Genomic DNA, 21327 nt, shown 5'->3' with positions numbered 1-21327 from the left:
TAAGCTCAATTAAATATTGTAAGAGATGCTGGAGCTTGTGATATGAGACTGTACAGTATATACAGCAGTTTTGTTCAAAAAATATGCTGATCTTCCTGTTACTACAACCTTCACTGTTAAAATATAACTACTACAAATAATATAATACTATACTATATACTGTAACAACCTAAAATAGGAGACAAAAGGGACTTATGGTCTATCAAGTGTACAACAAATTGACTGTGAATACAGAACAAGTCTACTATAACTGGTGCATGACGAAACCCAACATGTACCCATTAACAGCAGGGACAGAGCACTAGCCTAGCGATAGGTGGGAAGTGGCAATTACGTGTATAAGCATTACTAGAGATTATTGTAAGTGAAGAGCATTGTACCAACAGAAGTTTTTTTCCGACAGCAAGTAAAAGCGCGAGAGGTGGAAAATGCAAGGATCATTGGATTTGATTGACATTGCAGCATGGTATAAAAAAGTAGATAAAAGTGACAATGTGCTATATAAATATGTGTATGGCAATCCATTGTTTTCTTTTCTTTACTCCATTTTTTTTTAATCGCCTCCACCTTTCATCTTAATTATCTACTTCAAGTTAAATCCAATTGATTTCTAATTTGGATCACTGATGTATTGTACAATGGCATTGATGTGGTCTCTTAAAATGCACCTATTGAGAATATACTGTATGGAGAACATGTTATACTCCACCCTTTATACTGCCTATCTACTATCTATCTACTGCCACTTAGATATTGTTGAATAATTATTTCTTTAGCTACAGTACATACTCTATAAGTCTCTAAGTAACCATAATGTTCTGCATACTGTACGTTTTGATATTTTTCATTATACTTATCAAAGAAGGCTTTTAGGCCATTTAAAAAAAAATGGAATGTTTCATAGTGATAAATTAGCAAGTATTTACATTACAATGTAAATCCATTACATTAAGCACATCGTAGAGATGCATACATTTTCACCTGTAAAAGTTCACTATAGGAATAGAAATAGAGTATCTCCACTGGTCTTCCAGAGGTAATACATTTATTGAACAAGGATCAACGTTTCAGTCCACTTGCAAACCTTTGCTCACTATAGAAAAGTATTTGTCAGCCTTGTAAGAAAACCATTGAACTCTAAAAATGCCTTGTAACTCAGCAGAATCGCTATGTATATTTTATCCTATGTATAAAAAATATTGTCCACTTAAGAGAAAATGTAGTTTTCTTTTTCTAAAGTTGCATGTTCATATACCAGATATTATTTATCGGCCAACATCAAGTACTGCAGCTTTTTGTCATATTTTCTTGAGATGAATAAAATAAAACAGTGTTTTGTTTTTTCAAAAGAAAAACATCTGCTATTGTTACCAAGCGGTTTCCTTTGAAACCCGGGGTGCTACCGACACAGGCTGCTCTAGAAAAATAGAGCTCACTGTTATTAAACCTGAAAATTGCTCTTCACAATTAAAATTCCTCAAGTAGCAGAACGGAATAGAAAATCACTTCAGTAATGTTTAGTAGGGCGTTACATTAACTGACCTGGAGTTGATTCTGGTTTGTTTGCGCTGATTTACACAGGTGCTGACAACCAGGGCAGCCAATGGTTTTCCAGGGGCCCAGGACTAGACTCTCTACTGGGGCTCTGGGTTGTTGAACTGGCTGAGGGGGGAGGGGAGGGGGAGACGTCCACTCCACTTTTGTGGCAGCCATCTTAGTCCCCCACTCTTCCGCCATCTCCTCTTTTCCCCCTCACTCCCCCTCCCTCTCTCCCCCCCCCCACCCCCTTCCTCTCTCCCCCCCCCACCCCCTTCCTCTCTCCCCCTCTCACTCTGTCTCCTCCCCCCCAGGGCCTTAGCCGTTGAGTGGGATGCCTGGTCTATCCGGGCTCTAACTGATGTCGAAGGGGGCACACCAAGGCATCCAATACAGGAAGTTAGGCTCAACCTCTACTGGGGCCTAACTTCTGGTTTTGCACTGCCAGGGCGAGCCTCCAATCACTCACAGGCCCGGTACAGGTGTCCTGCCCGCCCTCCCTGTCAGCGGGCCTGCTGACAACTGTCTTCATTTGATTGGTGGGTAAGGAGCTCTAGAACACTTGGATCAATGTATATATAAGGGGTAGGCCATTAATACGTTACTTTTAATGACATTTTAACAGTTCTGCGATGTTGTGTGAAGGATTAAAGAAGAGAAAAACATTATCTATACAGCTTCAGGTTACTGTTCCAGATGAGACCGTGAATGAGGATCTGATGACAGCCGTTAGGAGGGAAATTCTTAGCAGAGGGGAGGAGTGGGCTCCGTGTGACTTATCATTACATCTTGGGATTAAAATTGATTCTGCCAAGATAGAATTTAGTTTACCAAAATAAAACATTGTGAAATTATTGTTTTTGCTTCAGGGGGTAACACAGGTTACAAAGTGAAGTTGCAAATACAGGAAGTTCAATCTCTGTTTGGCCATTTGGCTTTTGCTGGTTAAATATTGGTAGAAAACGGTATTTTTCAGGAGTGTGGCTGGTGCGGTATCTCCTTATCATCATGTGAGAATCAAAAAAGGAAGTTAGGGACGATTTGGAAGCTTGGGTTTCATTTAAGAACTTAGCAGTTGCTTGTCAACTGCACTCTCTAATTCTGAGTTGCAGCTTTTCACTAATACTGCTGGTACTGTCGTGTTGGTGCATTTTGCGATAGGAAATAGTATATGGCATTCCGACCAGTATCTTGGATCGAAAGGGTTTTAATGAATAATTTAATGTTGCTTGAACTGTTTCTAATTATTGTGGCAGTTGAATTGTGGGGTCATTTATTTTATTGAGTTATAAATGTATAACATTTGGATCTGACATTTAAGTGCTGGGCTATCGATCCACAACCTAACGGCTAAGTCAGGTTGTGGCTAAGACAGTTATCAGGTTCATTTAGTGTTATGTTCGTCATAAATTCATTTTCTGGGGACTTTGAATCACTTTTATTTAGAGTATGATCTATTTTGGCATTTTTTGGGGTGTCTTTGGGATACAAAGTAAAAGTGTGTTTCTGTGAATTGAAAGGTGAGACCTAGTTTGCAATTAGTGGATATTTGTAATAGGGAGGTTGCCTTAATTTTCTTTATTTTGAACGAAACTGATTAGCTGGACGGTGCTCAGGAACGGACACGCTTATTTTATTTGAGGATAAGTCGTTATGCCGATAATGGCGGTGGATTTCTATTTAAGAAAGAGGTCAAATGTTGAAGGGATTGTTTGGGTTGTATCTTCAATGCAATTAGTGTTTTTAAACAGGATTTGGTTCTTGGGGTCAGTCAGAAGGACTTTGGTAGCCATTTATATTGGATTGATGCAGCTGGTTTACATTCTTTAATAATAAAAGTGTTTATTAAAAAAAAAGTGTTTAGTAATATTTATTTTTTAATTCTGGTGTTTTTATGTATGCTTAGGTTGTGATATCAGGATCTGATTTAAGGTCACTCGTATATATTTTTTGGGGTAGCTGAGGACCTCAGAACACTGTTACGGAAAACGACTTGGCTATCCAGTTTGTAATTGTAAATTACTGGGTGCTCATTTGCATGTAATTTCCCAGAATCCCTGGCTACAATAGAAGCACTGTATGCTAAGAAATAATGGTGAAAGGCCAGGTTACAGACCTTTTTGAGATGTGAGTGTGCTCACAAGTGATATTTTAATTCATTGTAAATTGATATACTGTAGTTGGGGATGGGCTTTCTTATGAGATTACGTTTCTTCTCTGATTAGTTTATGGAAGGGGGATTTTATTTCCCCAATTGCTATCATTCTTCAGGTTAGAAGAAAATTATTTGCAAGTTAAAAAAAAATATATATATTTTAGGTTAATTATTGAGATTAAACATGATTTACCTAGTAAGGCTTTTTCCATGTGCTGTTTTGGTATGGTCTGAAACAATTCCACGCGTCTGTTGGGTGGGGATTAGGATTTTGGAATTTAAATGCGTTGGAAAGGTACACAGAAGCATAATAAAATTTCGGCATGTTATTAGGGGATTAAGGGAGTTCTGTCATGTGGATTTGGAGAATGGCGAAGACACCTTACTGTATATAGGCATGGTGGGGTATATTTGTCAGAGATTGGATTAGATATATTTAATTTAGGTTTACAAGTCATTGTGGAGAGTATTTTGGATTGGATGGGGGAGCCAAGAACAATTGTAGGGATGAAATGATGTTGGCAGCGGCGGGGGAACCTTGACAGAGAACTGAATGGATCGGTTTGGTGAATTTTGCTACAGTCTTTAATAGGTTTGGTAGGAATTCAGCAACTGGCCTGAGGCAGTGACCTGCTTTCTTTAACTATACTTCCATGGGGAGTTTGTTCTTGGATTAATGCAAGCTAAAATAGTTATAAATTATATATATCTGGCAAGGTATGTTTAATATGGTTATTTTTGTTAATTAAATAAATTGCTGTGGCCGTTTCCACCGTAATTAAAGTGGTTGTGTTTTTTAATTTAATTAGTAGTTGTTTTCATTTCAAGGGGCTTTTGTATGTCCTGCGCATGTCAAGGTAGCTACTGGGCAATTAGCCAAGTGGCAACAGCACAGCGGGATGTAATAAAAAGAACACTTTGGTAATGTTATTGAGGTGTTTAAATTAATTTTGGGATGATTCTGATTAGTCAATGCTGATCTGCAAAAGCACTGACAGATGTATTAATTTAATTGGAGATTATGAGCTTTAGGACACTTGGATAATTATACATACTGTACATACGGAGTTGGTCGTTAATCTGATACTTTCAGAATTAAAATAAAACCTCTTTATTTTGCATTTTCCATAGTAAAATAATATGTGTGGGTTAAAAGAGGAGATAAAACGGTGCAGAACGTAAAAAAGAAGGGGGAGGGGGTATGGTGTTGGGAAGAACACGTGCAAAGAAGGTTAGTCAAGATATATTGACAACATACATGTTATACATTTGTTGAAGAAAAGTCCTCCTTGGCGCTGGTCCTCAATGTGATGTTATGAATAGTGATAAGGAAAACAAAATTAATAAATGGTGTAAATCCTCTATAAATCTACTAAGGTCAAAACACCACAACGTGCGTGCCTATAGTGATACAACACCTCTATCCAATGAAATAAACTCTAATCTCAAAAAATACCCAGTGGAAATATTCACAACTACAATGAAAAATACGATAATAAACTGTATCAGTGCTCGATGGTGAAAATACCACACAGTGGTGGTGCAGTGAAACAAAGTGTATAATTTAGGCCTTATATGGATGTGATTACACATACAGTGCTTGCTAGAATCTAATATAAAGCTGATATTAAATAATCTGATGATCTAATAAAAAGCATATACTTAGCTCCAAAATGGAGAAGGATTGATGTCCAAATAGGAAGAAAAAAGAAAACTCTCATGGTACAATCATATAAGACATTTAATATAATACTACTAAAAATTAGAGACTATTGGAATCTCACTCATGAATTTTATGTTTAAAATGCTCATGTAGATCAATTCAGATCAAGTGTGCTGATGTGTTGGCGTCTTTATGGGTCTGCGTGGTTCAGGCGTGGGTGTTCCGGTCTCAGTATATGATGCCAGGCTTTTCCACTGGGCTCTCCTCTGCTTCCGGGTTTCGGTCCGCTTCCAGGCTCCGCCTCCCGACGGGGCGCCAGCTTGCGTGATGACGCACACAGGCGCACAACTCGTCAGATTGCTCAGCTTACTCCAATGCCTCACTGCATGTACGCATGCACGCCCCAGAGTATCGCGTGTCTCCTCCAGCGAAACACCTCCCGTTCCCAGCACACTGATAGTCACTCTACGCGTTTCATGGGACCAGCTCGCTTCCTCAGGAGTATGACTAAAACAGATTGTTATTTAAAGCATTATAGCTAAACCATTTATTCTATACTTTATCATATTTTTTTGGGGTACTATGCAGTACGATGGTTAACTTTTCCATTACTTCCACATTTTTGCGGTCCTAACCTTTTATTAATTTTTGAAAATAGTATGTTATGTTTTTGTGGTCCTGGTAATTTAAAAAATATGTATGTTTAAAGAAAAATGACTGTTGTATTTATCCTTGTCTCATACAGTATAGTTTCTTGTCAACAGCGGAGGGAACCATGGCAGATAACTGGATGAATAAGGTTGGTGAGTTTAGTTACACTCTTTAATGGGTTTGGTACTGTAGGAAGACTCTTTGCCTCAGGCGGCATTCTGCCACATGCAAAGGGTTGGGGGGACTTTGCATACTTAACATTATATGCTGTGATATCCTTTTGTGTAGATACATAAAGGAGGAAATGTCCACTGTGATGTATGTGCAGTAATGAAACTCCAGTCTGTATTTGTTGATGGGAGGTAGACATCCCATAGTGACCAGCAGCAGTGAATCCTTTCTCTCTCTCCGACACTGTTCGAGGATTAAAATGTTGGAATCCTGAGGAGGGGGCATACTGTAGCTCAGATGTTTTGGAGTGACTGTACTGCAGGTGTGTGAACTGTTCAGGTTTCAGGTTAGCAAAAAAAAAATTGTGAAAATGGTGTCACTTTACACACTTTAAAAAAAAATAAAAACAGGAAGCAAAATACTTGTTTTCGATTTTTGGATACAATGGCAATATTAGCCACATTCTGTGTTAGTTTTACTACAACATCTAGGTCACATGACCTGCAAATATTTTCTGCTGAACTTTGTTATTTTTTCTCTAGTTTTCTTCTGTGGAAAACAGTGAAATGAGACATATACAGCAAGGTCAAACCCCCAACCCACCACATTATATATACCGGTATTTGTTTGTGTCAATTGGAGTTCTACTGGGATAATGACCTAATGTATCAATGTGACCTATGCAGTGGAAGAAATACATAAGACAGGCTTTATACTGTCGTGTAGGAACTGCTTTTGGGTCACCTTGATTTGGGTGCAGGCTTGAGATGTTTTGGCCAAAGGATTTAAATTAATGACCCATACTTCTGAGAAGAACAAACAGAGAGTAATGAACTAAATGAGTGGTCATATTTGATATAGCATTGGGGGTCTCATGTCTTTTGTTGAAAACAGTGAATTTCATAGTTTGAAAATTCTTGCCCACAGTTTGCACATCTCTAGACTGCAGCACCTTCTCTTTCTCCACTTTGTCTGGCTGGAAGCTAATTCTGGCCAGTCCTCGGGGGAGATGAGGGGATGCTTCCCAAGTTTGCCCTTCATGTGGAAGTCTTGTTTATGCTGAGCGCTGGCAGAAGTATGTGTCCTGCTTCATGGGACATACAGCAAGCTGGAGCAGTATTATTCCGCTCACTGTGACTGTGGGCTATGTGATACTTGGGCTGAGGGAGTGACTCAGTAAGTAAAAACACTGACTCTGAAAACAATTACATTGACTTTGAAGCAGGGAAATGTCAGCAGCTTGTGGATAAATCCCTCTATCTCCCTGTGCCTTAGGCACCAAATATAGATTGTAAGCTCTTCAGGGCAGGGCCTGTGCAATTCTATGTGCAGCGCTGCATAATGCACTCTATATTGTAATTGTGAAGCGATTTACGTCTTATTGGGGGGAAGCACTCTATACAGAAGAGATACGTGGCTTCTCCTCTATAGATTAATGCAGCGGTGCGCAAACTGGGGGCGCGAGACTGCCTGCGGGGGGGGGGGGGGGGGGCGCAGTTTGCAGAGGCCCAGCGCGCTTCCCAAAGGCACTTAAATTAAGTGCCCGGGGAGCTGCAGGGCCTCTGTAAACCTTTACTTACCTTGGATCCACATGTGTCGCCATGGCGAAGCGGCGTCAAACGATGGAGGTCATGTGATGACACGTTGCTATGTCAACGTGACGTCACGACACCGGAGCCAAGGTAAGTGGGGGTGAGGCGGGTCGCGGGGGTGAGGTGACCGCCGGCAGGTGGAGCGCAGGGAAAAAAGTTTGCGCCCCCCTGGATTAACTCTCCTTGGTTGCATGGCTCTACGATAAGAAAGGAAGCTTCTACCTCACCAACACCCTCTCTCAGACTCCTCTCACCACTCCTCCCTGTCCCCTAAAAGTCCCCTCACCAGTTCACTTTTTAAAGTGCTCATTGATCCAAAATCATGTCTGTCATTTTAGCTCTGCCCCCTGTGTATGTGCTGAAGATGTAACTTTCGGGTCAGAGCTTTCAGAATTACGCCAAACAGGCAGTGTCTGTCTCATGAACTGGGATGTTCCTTTAGCAGGGTCCTTGCAGCTGTGCATAATATGTTCCTATGTCCTTGACCCCTTCTGTGCATGGTTTCCATGCAGTCTGTACTGCAAATACTGTAACAGTATTGTTACAAGCAGCTTCACAGGCTCAGAAAACAACAAGCCAAGCCTTATAAATCCCCAAAAGGTTTTGAAACACAAGTTAGCAAAACACTCAAAATGTTGCTTTACACTCTAGAGGAGCAGATCGCAAATTCCAAAGGGGCTACAGGTATTTGTAAGTATTGGTTGTAAATGTTGGGAGGAAACATTTAATTTTTTTGTGTAAACATAAATCTTCAAACAATTTACTCCGAGATTTCAAACACACATCCTTTCTTCCCTTTTACATATTTTGCAAAGGTACCAATACATATAACATTAAAGAGAGGGGATGAAAATATTTAGCATTTCCATAGGCAGCGTTTCTGAACCAACATAATTCCATCCTAAGAACAGCACTTTGACCCACTTTGCACACATTAAAGACTACTGTTTAGCCTTTCATTTTGTTTTAATCTCAAATTAGAGCTCAATGCCTCCAGCCATGTGTCACTTATCTTTGGTATTTACTTGATCTCCCAATTTACTTGGCTTTAAGAATTGTTGACACCTTTCATATACATGCGACTAATACGTGAGTTAATGCACGTTGCAACGCCGAAGACCACAGGAGTTGAGTGATTCAGTATTCTTAGAAGGATACACAATGTTTCTTTACAGTTCACATCTATTTTAAAATGTAAGAAACCCCTGGGATTGTAGCGATTCCGCATTCAGTCTTAAGGTTTAACAGCTTTCCTGCCATGTCTCTCAAGAGAACGTGTTATCTGTAATATATCTGTGGACAGGTTTAAGTGATAGTTTGTTCCACATCTAAAGCAAAGTAAAAATAATTATGTTCTTACTACATTTCTATGGTATCTTATATTCCATGACAACAAATTGTATCTGTTACGGCAACATAGTCCACCTAATCTAGGCAGACAGTTTCATATTCTGGGGCAGATTACTGAAGTGCCTGTCAACTACATAGATAGTAATATAATAAATATTGAAAATATTAAACAGATATTCAATATTAGACAAGGTAGGATATAGTCAACAACAATTTGTGCAAGTCATACAAATGATACAATTAGGGAAGCAAGGGTTGGCCTAGTTCAGTGATCACCAACCAGTGGTTTGGAGACAACTAGGATTCATGAGATGTCTCCGTGGGTTTCTCTCCCCAAAATATGTACCGGTAGCAGGCGTTAGTATTCCACTTAATGCCTGCAACGTGAAATATAACATTGTTTAAATAGCGCAGCGTAGAGTAAATACTATGGTAGTGTTAATGTAATGCACCATGTTAGGGGGAGAAGGAACACCTGCTAAGTGGTTATCCCATGGAGAATTGTTGGTTCCTTAACCCACGGGGGGACTGAACCCAAACAGTCCATCTGTGTGGTGCTGGTGTAGCTGTCAAGTACTGAGGGAGCATCTAAAGCCCAAAGTCACACCTCTGTCACAATGCTGCTGCAAGACCTTGGGTGGTGCAACTTTGGAAGCTCCTACGGTGATTGATAATTACATCACCCACGCTGTCTACATATGCTAAGGTGTGGTTTAGGGTTTTACTAACCACGCGGTACCCCCCACAAGCTTAAGAGACTAAACTGCCAGGGATCAGTCAAACAGTTTTGTTAGTAATAGACTCGGGAGTAGGCAATTAAATTAATTAATTAGGGTTTCACACAAAAAAACATCTTCTGGCTGGAGGTTCACAATGTAAATAAAAGTTGGGAACTATTGGCTAAGTATGATAATAGTTAAACTAATATGCATTTTTCAGAATAGGCAGAAATTAATATTTGACTGGTTTCCCAAATCTTTTAGGAGCTTGATTGCTAAATTAGAAATTACAGGTATGGTATCAGGAGAATGCTAACACCGCATCAGCCAAACCTATATGCATTGCACGGTTGAAGGGCTAAAGGAGTGACTCAGTGAGTAAACAATGACAGTGACTTTGAAGCAGGTGAGCCCAGATTAAATTCCAGTGTAAGTGACCTTGAGCAAGTCACCTTACTTACCTACATCATGTCTCCCTGTGTCACTGGCACATTGTAAGGTACAGTATCTACACAATTCTGTGTGTCACGCTATATTGTAATTGGGAAGCCCTTTGAGTCCCATTGGGAGAATAGCGGTATAGCAAATAAAGTTATTATTATTATTATGCTTTGTTTGATGTGGCTAATCGAGCTAGTTCATATCACTGCTCATTTGGGGTTCTTGGTCTAGTTTTTTGGTTTGTTATTGTAATTTAAATAGTGTTTGGAGGTTGAAGGAACAGATTATTTAAGAAAAATGCAATGCAACAGTAGGTGTCTGTAGATTGGCGATTAAATGATATTAGTGATCAGGTGCTGTACAGCTTGAAAGTTAAATCAGCATTAAGTATCCATGTAATGCACTGGTGCTCAACTTCAGTCCTCAAGCCCCATGAACAGGTCAGTCTTCGACTGAGCCACTGATTGAGCCACCTGTGCTGAAGCAGGGACTGATTGAGCCATCTATTCTGAAGCAGTGATATCCTGAAAACCTGACCTGTTAGGGGGGGGGGGCTTGAGGACTGTACTTGAGCATCCCTGATGTAAGGTATGATCTTCTAATGGATGGAAAGAAGTGAAAATTAGTTAAAGTAATCTTTTACCACAACGTATGTCACGCTACAACCTGCGCGTATTCATTACAGATGTGATCTGTGTTATTAGTCACAATAGTATCACAACATACGGATTTTAACAATAGTCGATGTTAAAACAGGCATAACATGACAGGGAGAGGCTGGGGGTTAGAGGTGTGCAAAATACCTCCAATCATTCTGGAACATGGCAAACAGTAAACATTGCCAAAGATGAAAAAGATCAAACACTCCGCTGGGCTTACAAATGATAAATAATAGATTATAAATGTGTTATCTTTCTAAGCCCAGTGCAGTGCCGTTTCATCTGCTTCATTTTTGGCATTAATGTTCCCCTCGATTGGAGCGATGTGGCAAGATACCGGCTGTTATTGTGATCGTGTCTTTCTTCCGTTTTGTTTCATAAACAGTAAACACGTTGCAAAAATAGTGAGATTCCTGAAAAAATGCCAAATACCCCAAATCCACTGTGTGATCATCCCATTCTCTTGCATTACAATGTGTTCCAAGGTTACGGGGTTCCATTATAAGACGAGGTTGAAGGGGATTGTATAAAACAATGTCAGAATGGGATAAAGTGAATCGTTTGAAAGGTAGAGAACAGCTAAAGGTCAGTGTAATATTTTTGGCCTAAAGCCAAATATTGTTGTTGCTACATTTTCATAAAATATACTTTATCTTACAAGAGGCTGAAATGATCAAATGTCATACATCATTCAACCAACTTGACAAATTACTGTTCAACTCTCCACTGTATATTTACAGATATTAGGGCAATTTATAGGCATTTTTTCATCTTAATCTTTGTGCTAAAAAGAAAAATGGTAAAACATGAGATGAATTTCTAAAAGTCTTTGAAAAAGCCTTACTTGTTTTTAGCAAAGACTGAATATTTTCTCTGCCTCTCAGTTGTAAGGGGTGGGGGAATACATTCTGTAGGGATAGAAAAAGATCTCAAATGAATATAGTAGACACTATGTAATTACGGCGTCTGGATTACACAGTATGTCGCTATTTAAAACATCCAAAGTATTTTTAATATAAATATATTTATCACTTTTATTTTGTGGGCTCATACTCTGTTCAGAGAAACATTGTGCATACAGTAATTAAGCAGAAACATTTATTTTTAATTACAGTACTGTACATCCAATGATACCTTTACAACAATTTCTGTCCGGGTCTTACTCCCGCAATTTTATGACCTAAGTCAGGAGTGTGCAAACTGGGAGGAGATTTTTCTAGGGGGTTGCGGCGGTTGCAGAGGCCTCTGCAACCTCAACTTACCGAGATTCAGACGGCTCTGGTGACGCGTCGCCATGGCAACGTGACGTCACATGACCCCACGGCGTAATGACCATGATGACCATCACAATGACACCTTCCCAATCCACCACTTTGGCCAATACAACTAGGCATGTTTTAATTATCACTGTGTAGCTGTATTAACATTTTCACCCAAGCTCCAGCAGCCAAATGTTGTGTGTTCCGTATTTATAATGTAGTTTCTATAATAAAATGTAAAAAATAAAATGACATTTTAGAGACATTCTAATGAAGTTGCATTGCACATTGACTTTTAATGCTTGTCGAATTCAACAACCATGATATTTTTGGACACATTTAAACATTTCAGTGTTGGAGCAATCAAATGTATGAACCCCACTAAGACACGTACTGTACAGCTCGTTATGTTTTCAAATGTTCAATAAGTTTATTTTTATATATTAAGGCAAATATATTGAATACACAACTCTGATCCTTAGCCTAATAAGGTCTTTGATAAAAATCCATGTAAATATTTTATGAATTTCATTATTTATGGATGTATTTCTATGGACATATTTTAAATATATGAAATGTATATTCACGCTTGTGTGTAACATTACTTTCATTACTAAATATTTACATGCATTTGCAATCCATAAAATAGAGAAGCCTTTACCACATAAATTAATATACTTTTTCTTTTAAATCATGAACCTCTAATTGTCCAATGACAATATAAGTAAAGAGAGTTTGATAAAATAGCAACGTTGAAAAATAATAGCATAATATTTCTGAGATCAAGGCTTTTTAAGGCGTTCACCATTCACATATTCATAACGTTTACTCCTGGGTCTTACATTTTTATATAATATGGAAATGAATAATTATTCATCCATGCAATTATTCCATGCCATTCTGTTATTCTCAAACAAAAACATAAATAAGTTAAAGAGAGTATTATTTAGGGGCAAGGGTGCCCAACTCCAGTCCTCAAGGGCCACCAACAGGTTCAGTTTTCACCATATCCCTGCTTCAGCACAGGTGGTGACTCAATCAGAGGCTCAGTCATTATAACAGAGCCACTGATTGAGCCACCTGTGCTGAAGCAGGGATATCCTGAGAACCTGAACTGCTGGTGGCCCTTGAGGACTGGAGTTGTCCACCCTGATTTAGGGCATTGAATGGGTTATTCATTAAACTACAATAGTGCGTATTAGAGAACGGTCGCACAGAAACTCCTATAGAAATCAAGATAGTGCCTCCAATTGCAGTTTAATAAAGAACTCCCAAGAGTACAGACATTCTTGTCTTGCAGATAATGGCCACATTCTCTTTATTCCCTCATAGAGCAGCTGGAGTCTCCCTGTTTTACCAGAGGTAAGACCATGTAAAGGAACACCCTGACTGTATCGGTTGAGTGGAGTTTGGAGCCATGTATTAACATGTTTTTAGCCCTTTAAACCTGTGGTTCCTTGGAGTAGTGATAGGGCATTGGATTCATTTCCCTCAGCAATCTATAGAGTGCATTCAAATCCCCAAACCAGGTACTCAACATGTGTTTCTTTTATTTTCCTGACTTGCTCATCTCCCTGTCCTGCAGCTGGCCCAAGATCAAGGCCGATAGGAAAAAGACACCAGAGGGCAATCCATCCTATCTCTAGTAAAATTGTTTCCTCAGTAGGGCCCCAATAACAGGAGATGGAGACAAGGCCTAAAATTATCCCCAGGAGGGAAGCACATATATACAATAGCTGAGGACTATAGGAAATCAATACATTCATTGTAACATCGCCGGAAGAAGAGATCAGTGTATCTCGAAAGCTCGCACAAATAAAAGTATTTCGTTAGCCACAGAACGGTATCATCTATTTTTGATATATATATATATATATATATATATATATATATATATATATATATATATACATACATACATACATACATACATACATACATACATACATACATACATACAACCATGTAATGTACAGTAAATGCTACTTTAGGCTATATCATGAGACGTTTGTTAGCAGGGTAATACACTATTCTACCAATGTCTTATCTGTTTTAGCGTGACAAATAATTCAGCTCAGCTTGTCATTGGTGACAGCTGAGACTTTTTGCTTACATGCCTTGACAGTGCTTGTATTAAACAGCTAGAGTCGTGCGCTCCATTAAGTTTTTGTAAAATTAACTGTCTGCTACTTGCTGTTTCACTGATAGTGGCAGCAGTTGTGAGCTAATCCTGTTTGGTTGCTGGATTGCTTGAGTGAGTGACTTCACTCATCCGACAGGTACCTGAACAGTTACTTTCTACTGGAGTGACTTAAGAATTGATTTTTAGTTTTGACAGACAAGAAATATCAATGCAAAGCAAATTCCTACATTTCAGTGTACACTAACAGCAAATAAAAAAACCACTTGTGAGCACATTCACATGTCTCAGACAGGTCCACAACACGGCATTTCTCCATTAGCATACAATGCTTCCACTGCAGCCGAGGATTCTGGGTAATGACCGTCTATGAGCATTCACTAATATCATAAAATTGTCACATGCTAAGAACTTGTTTGAGCATTTTGTAACCATAAGAAGGAATATATATATATATATATATATATATATATATATATATATATATATATATATATATTCATATATTATGCAGTTGGGATGATTTTTACACTATTAATATTTGATTTACATTATTTTACATAAATTTAGTTAAGAGTTGTTTTCTACATGTAACCCTCTGTATGGTGCATGCTATAACCTCACACTGCCCCCTAGCAGATTCCTCTCCTATTTGTCATGGACACGTGACTCATGATAGACAGAGAAGCAGCCAATAGGAGCAGCTGTGGAAGAAGAAGGACTAAGAGGGAAGGAATTTTTAAGACGGGCTGCAACAGCACTCAGTCAGTCCAAGGTAGAGCCTGAGTGATCTCAGGATAGAGAGATAAAAATGTATAGCATTCCCTTAGAGAGGGAGAAAACTGAGACTGCTCATCAGAGTTCAGGACAAGCCCTACCAATTGGGTAACAGGTGCAGTAAGTAAATAACGCAGGGATCACACAATACAGAAAGGTACTGAAGGCTTTTTAAACATTAGACCTGCTACAGATACCCTCACAGAGATAAGAGCTCCTACATTGTTCTGGCACTAACACATAGTCCCCCTTCAGACACAGGGTTGTACAAAGACCGGAAGAGACATTGGTACATGACAGTGCAGCATTTAAAATACAGTAATTCCATTCACCTGATCCTCTGAGGATATTTATGTCTGCCTATCTGTGATAATGAGGTTAAAATTAATGTGTTGTTATTTAAAGCCAGGTGTCGTGTCCTATTACCTGGCTTTTGGGATGCATGTCCAGTACGTGGGTTCACACTATTATAACAAGGAGTAAGACTAAGGCCCCCACCATAGTGCATATAAGCTAGTCTAAGGGAAAGTAAAGAGGGGTTACGTACAGATGTAGCAAGACTTACTGTCCTCGATGCCGCTGACACACGCGGTCACGCGAACGGTGCGGTTGCAGCACTGAAGTAATAATGCTGTGAGAGGTCCCATTCAAAAGCATTGACCCCACACAGCTCCATCGTGGCAGACGCCATCCCGGGAGCCAGTGACTTTCCCTGGTACTTATTTGATGTTGTGTTGGCATTATGCTTTTGTTTCAAAGTTGTTAAAGATTATTCTGGTCATTTGTAAGACCTCTTGACTGTGGTATGTGTTACTGTCTGGACAGACTCCTACAATTCCCATGAACCAAAGCACTTTGCTTCCTAACAAATAAAAACATAACCTGAGTAGATGAATGTGAAGGTGCAGAATGATGTTGACCGATTGACCACCGTGGTTGGACTCCATTGCAGAAGTACCTTTTTAGCCAAAATGTAGTGGAGAAGATATTGTAAAATGTTTAGTGTGATGGACAAACTACTTACTGAACCGCTTGTTCCAAACTTCCCCTAACTTTCTGGCCAAATATCACTTGCCTTTACAGTATCGTACACTACTTTCCAATATTATTTCTTCCTGTTTAAGTAGCAGCAATATACTAATATTGGAGACAGGACTTCAGATGCCGAACTTTAGTGAAGATGGACAGCACAGCCCCTCTTAATCAACGAACTGCATTGTAGCTTAGAGGTGTCGGGGAAGAGAAGTACAATTACTCACTGCGAGCGAAACTACAGCTATCTGCGCCCATTAGTATGTGTACTAATTTATATGGTGCACAAAAGGTTATCTCTTGTAAAGCAAAGTTGCTTAGATAATAAGGATCATGCAACCATACTTGTGCTATTAGCTTTAGTCCCTAATGCAATTCAGCATGTTCAGAGCTATTATTTTCTGGACTGCATGTTCATTGCTTATTATGTTTTAGGAAGGAGACAGTTTTTCACTACAGGCTTTCCTCCGTTATTATTAATACTTTTACACAAAAAGCATAGCTACAGAACACTTGAGACACGCCATGCTGTTTTCATTAAGTGCTGTCCCTTTCATTTACCTGCATTACAATTTTAGTAAGTATTACTTTCTTCACAACTTTCTGCCACTGTGCCTGCTGGTGTGTCAACAATGGTACAAAATAATACACATATCTTTTTTTATTTCTGTGTACCAGCACCAACTCTTGGTACAGAACAGCTTCAAGATAATACAGCAACCACAGCCACTCCAATCACTACATTTTCAATGACCTCAGTAACTCCAAAGCCCAAAGTTACCTCAATATTATCCTTTGAGATTTAAGCGACACTGTACTAAAAATCCATTTAGAGTAAAAGTATTTTCTCTACCATCATGTAATGTTTAGCACTGAGCAGGACGCGAATCCGAGGAATAGAGATTAATAAAGAATTGGGCTCTGGGGGCTTTTAAAGTAGAATATCTTGCAGGCAATAAGAAAGTAAAATAGTTTCCCAACATTTTAGGATAACAAACAGCATTAATTTATATGTAGTAGAATCAACATGTAATTCCATAAATCAGACCCCTGCTTAGAAATATCTTAAGTTATCAAAGATCCTTTGTTTGTTTTTTATGTTTTTTAATCAACTGGGTGAACTTGTGAGTTATATAGATATATAGTAGATGAGGTTGAAAAAATACATACTGTATAGTATGTTAATAGAATTTAACGTATGTTACATTTATATGACAGATAATTATCTTATATTTATGTATATATAGTATTTTGATCCAGAGGAATGCAAACAAAAAAACCCCAGTGAAATATTATCCAATAATGTCTCATAATGGGAAAAATAAATTCATTGCAGACTTCAATAATGGCAATCAGATTTCTCCCTGGATCAACTCATGTTTACTCGTTTGGTATATCCCTATATACCTTTCCTTTCTAGAAAACATTCCCACGTTTTCTGTAATATATCTATTGTATCTACCATCACAGTCTCCTCGGGTAATTAATTCCCCATTTTAACTGCCCTTATTGTAAAGAACCCTTTCCTTTGTTGCTGGTAAAATCTCCTTTCCTCCAATCTCAAGGGATGACCCTGTGTCGTTTGTAATGCCCTTGGGATGAATAGTTCATTTGAAAGCTCCTTGTACTGTCACCGAATATATTTGTATATAGTTATCATATCCCCTCTTAGATGCCTCTCTTCTAATGTAAACAAATCTAATTTAGCTAGCATCTCCTCATGTCAGATCTTCCATCCCCTTTATTAATTTAGTGGCTCATCTCTGCACTTTTTCTTGTTCCATAATATATTTTTTAGGGGGTAAACTGTACTCCACATTCCTGGTGAGGTCTTACTAATGCTTTATAGAAGGGCATAATGTGAATACTTCCCTTCCATCCATTCCCCCTTAATGGAAGATAAGATTGTGTTTGCCTTTGCAGCTACTGCATGCCATTGGGCACTATTGCAAAGTCTCCTGTCTGCAATCACTCCTATATCCTTCATCATTTGCAATTTACCAACTCAAGTTTCCAGTTTATCCAAGTCCTTCTGTGGAGAAATTACGCCATGCTCTGATTCTACTAACTTACCCAATTTATTGTCATCAGTACAGATGGAGACTTTGCTCACTGTGCCAACCTCAATGTCATTAAGAAACGTTAAAAAGCAGGGGTTCCAGTACCGATCCTTAGGTACTCCACTCACAACTTTAGCCTAAGCTGAAAAAGTTCAATTTACGACAACTCTCTGTTGTCTATCCTTCAACCAGTTTTCAATCCAAGTGCAAATATTTTTACCGAGTCCAATTTGCTTTATTTTGTACAGAAACCCTCATGTGGCACCATATCAAAAGCCTTTGCAAAATGTAAGTAGACCACATCAACTGCATTACCCGGTCTAAATTACTACATCGTCAGGACCCATCCTTCATAAATCCATGCTGACTATTACTAATAATTTTGTTATCCATTAGGTATTCCTAAATATTATCCCATACTATACCTTCAAGTAGCTTCCCCACTATAGCTTTATGTAAATGTTGTGTTACTGAGGCTGTGGAAATGGAGTCCTTGAATATTAAATATAATGGTTTGGCTATTACTGAATTTAGCTTCTTAAGAAGCCATCTGGGCCAGGTGCTTTACTGAGATGTCTCAAGGGCCTCCAGGGGGCAAGACCTCAAAAAGTACAAAAGCACGGGCAACTGAAGAAGTTCATTCAACAATGTATCTTTATCTTGCATGACATGCTCACCTACGAGAGGCTTTTTAATGTCTTCAAATTATTATTTGGTATCAATAAATTACAGCAGTAAAACATAGTGCTAATTTAAGAGAAAGTGCTTCCAGTGATACCAGTACAAGTGTTTATAGAAAGTGTAAAATGCAAGGGTTACAATTTCCCCATTTTATAGGACTGGGATTATAAAGCTAACACCGAGCTGCAGCATATTTGGGTTAGGATAACAATTTTCTTTCCAGTGCATAAAATGATATTATCTTTACACTTCTGTCACAGCATGATCAATGTTGCTCCGTTGCTCTGTTCAAGGAACATTGATTATTTCTGGTTCTGCGGGAGAGTCCCTAGATGAAGAGCTGGCAGCTGAGACAGGCGAAAGTCTACAAAGAGTTGAACATGTGTGTAAAGAAGGCGGAAGAGTGTGAAAGGTCTTCTTATTACACATAAAAGAGAACTCCTTGAACAACAACAACAAAAAGAACACATTTATCTGGACGTGGGTAATAGCCAGCACGTTTAATTACATTTTGCATAGTGAATGAAGAAAGACAACTGAAATGTATAAATGGCTGTGGTGTCATCAAAAGCATAACAGACAGTTCAAGTGTAAAAAAAAAAACCCCTCCAGACACTGAGTTATACTCTCTAAGCTGCAATAAAGGGTAACGGAGCTTGATCCTGTGTTAACTGCCATTCAAATCTATTGCAGTTAACGTAGGATCAAGATTCAATACCTCTTATCAGAGCTTAGTGAATCCTATCACTCCCAAGCACATATCCAGCAATCATTAAGTATTCCCACTCTAATGCGCACGCACACCCTCAGTGCCGCGTTCTGTATTATTACACCAGAGTTTAATATTTTTCTAGCTGTGGGCTATCCACATGGCATTGTATGTACGTAAACAAGAAAAAATAACAAGTAATAGTATACAAGTGTATAGTTAATACGGCAATATTTGAAAGATTGTTGTAACATCCGCTATGGCACGGGTAGCCAAATTCAGTCCTCAAGGGCCACCAACAGGTCAGGTTTTCAGGATATTCCTGCTTCAGCACAGGTGGCTCAATCAGTGGCTCTGTCCTAATGACTGAGGCCCTTAGTGACTATAGTTTTTCCCCCCGTCTCGATGAAATCATTGTAGTGACGATACCGCTGAGAGCTGGTTAGAGAACTACATTAAAAAAAGAGAAACTGACATTTACATTTAATATGAATAATATTTGAAAATAATTAGTAATAATGATTACATTGAAGCACAATACCCTAAATAATGTAAAATACACCTTCATCTCTCCCCCTGCCCGGCTCCTTGGGAGGTTTCCTCGGGGCAGTGGTGCAGCAGACAGCCGCATAGATTTACCTTGTCTCGGGGGTTGTCAGTGGTCTGCTGGGCGATGGGAAAGATAGGCGCCAGGAGTTATTCTAGTGCAACCTCAATCTTTATTAATGTCCCATGCTTAGGAACACGGCAGTCACAGTACACATAAATAGAACAATAGGTACACTTCTTTTTATCCATACTGATATACTCTTTATGCAGTCTTCCTTGAGTGCCACTCTTTACACACATGTGAGGTATAGGTACTTGCTACATTACTGATACTCCTCTAGTGGACCGGGCACCCCCCTCTCTTATTAACATCCTTGCAGTCCCTTTTACTGTGGGCCCCTGTTGAGATCCTGGCTTGGTCTGTATGTTGTTACTGTTACTTCTCCACCCCTGCTTTGGAACTTCCACTTCCTCAAGGGGTACTGAAGACTGGTGAGAGGAGGGGGGGTCTGCTTTTAGGGCTGATCCCCAGACATCCTGGTGGCACTTCTGCCTGGCCCAAAAAAGATGCATGTCTGCATTCCCATTACTGGGACATGCTTTAACTTCATATGGCCATACTATAGGATCCTGACTGACGGGGCACTGTCCCTGTCTGAAACACAATAAAAGGGGGGCCTGATCTATACTATGCTTTGGGAAACATCTTCCCTACCTCTAATCTCTGAAGCTTCTTTTCTGCTGCCATGCTGGAACTCTCTCCCAGAATCCTATGTGCCTCTCTTTTTCGTCTTGTGACACAGTACTGCTGTGTCACCACTGGGCGGAGCATACCATCTACTGTTAACTCCTAATGTGTATAAGGGGGTTATATAAGAAACTGAATTTTTTTTATGCACTTGCATCTGTGAGTTATTTATGATGCACGTGAATAAACATAAACAGATTGATAATCATTTCATTGGCTAAATTGAAGGAAATAAAATGTTTTTACTTTGCCAATATTATTTTACAAGACAAGACAAAAGCAAAAATCTGAGTAGGAGTTATTTAACATTATGTATCCCATGGAGTATTTTTCACTTCAAATATTTATCCATGTACTAGACAAGTTGAATACATGGTAATAAATAAAACAGAGTAAGAACGGCTGAAAACTAGTCTTTTACTGTCTTCTGGCTGA

General features: G+C 39.1%; 1 long non-coding RNA gene across 3 annotated transcripts in view; it reads left to right on the top strand.

Annotated features, from left to right (window-relative positions):
* The first annotated feature begins 5540 nt into the window (after positions 1 to 5540).
* The window catches only part of LOC142465498 (uncharacterized), a 40580-nt gene continuing 24793 nt past the window's right edge, over positions 5541 to 21327 (top strand). The window contains exons 1-3 of one of the 3 annotated variants that reach the window (XR_012787893.1): positions 5541 to 5855; positions 6100 to 6157; positions 19147 to 19366. This is a non-coding gene — a long non-coding RNA (uncharacterized LOC142465498). Of the gene's footprint in view, positions 5856 to 6099; positions 6158 to 19146; positions 19371 to 21327 lie in introns of all 3 variants that reach the window. The other 2 variants (XR_012787892.1, XR_012787891.1) reach the window with 2 other exon arrangements.

This window comes from Ascaphus truei, chromosome 14, assembly GCF_040206685.1.
Source record: "Ascaphus truei isolate aAscTru1 chromosome 14, aAscTru1.hap1, whole genome shotgun sequence".
NCBI lineage: Eukaryota > Metazoa > Chordata > Amphibia > Anura > Ascaphidae > Ascaphus > Ascaphus truei.
This window is presented reverse-complemented; position numbering and strand designations above follow the sequence as displayed.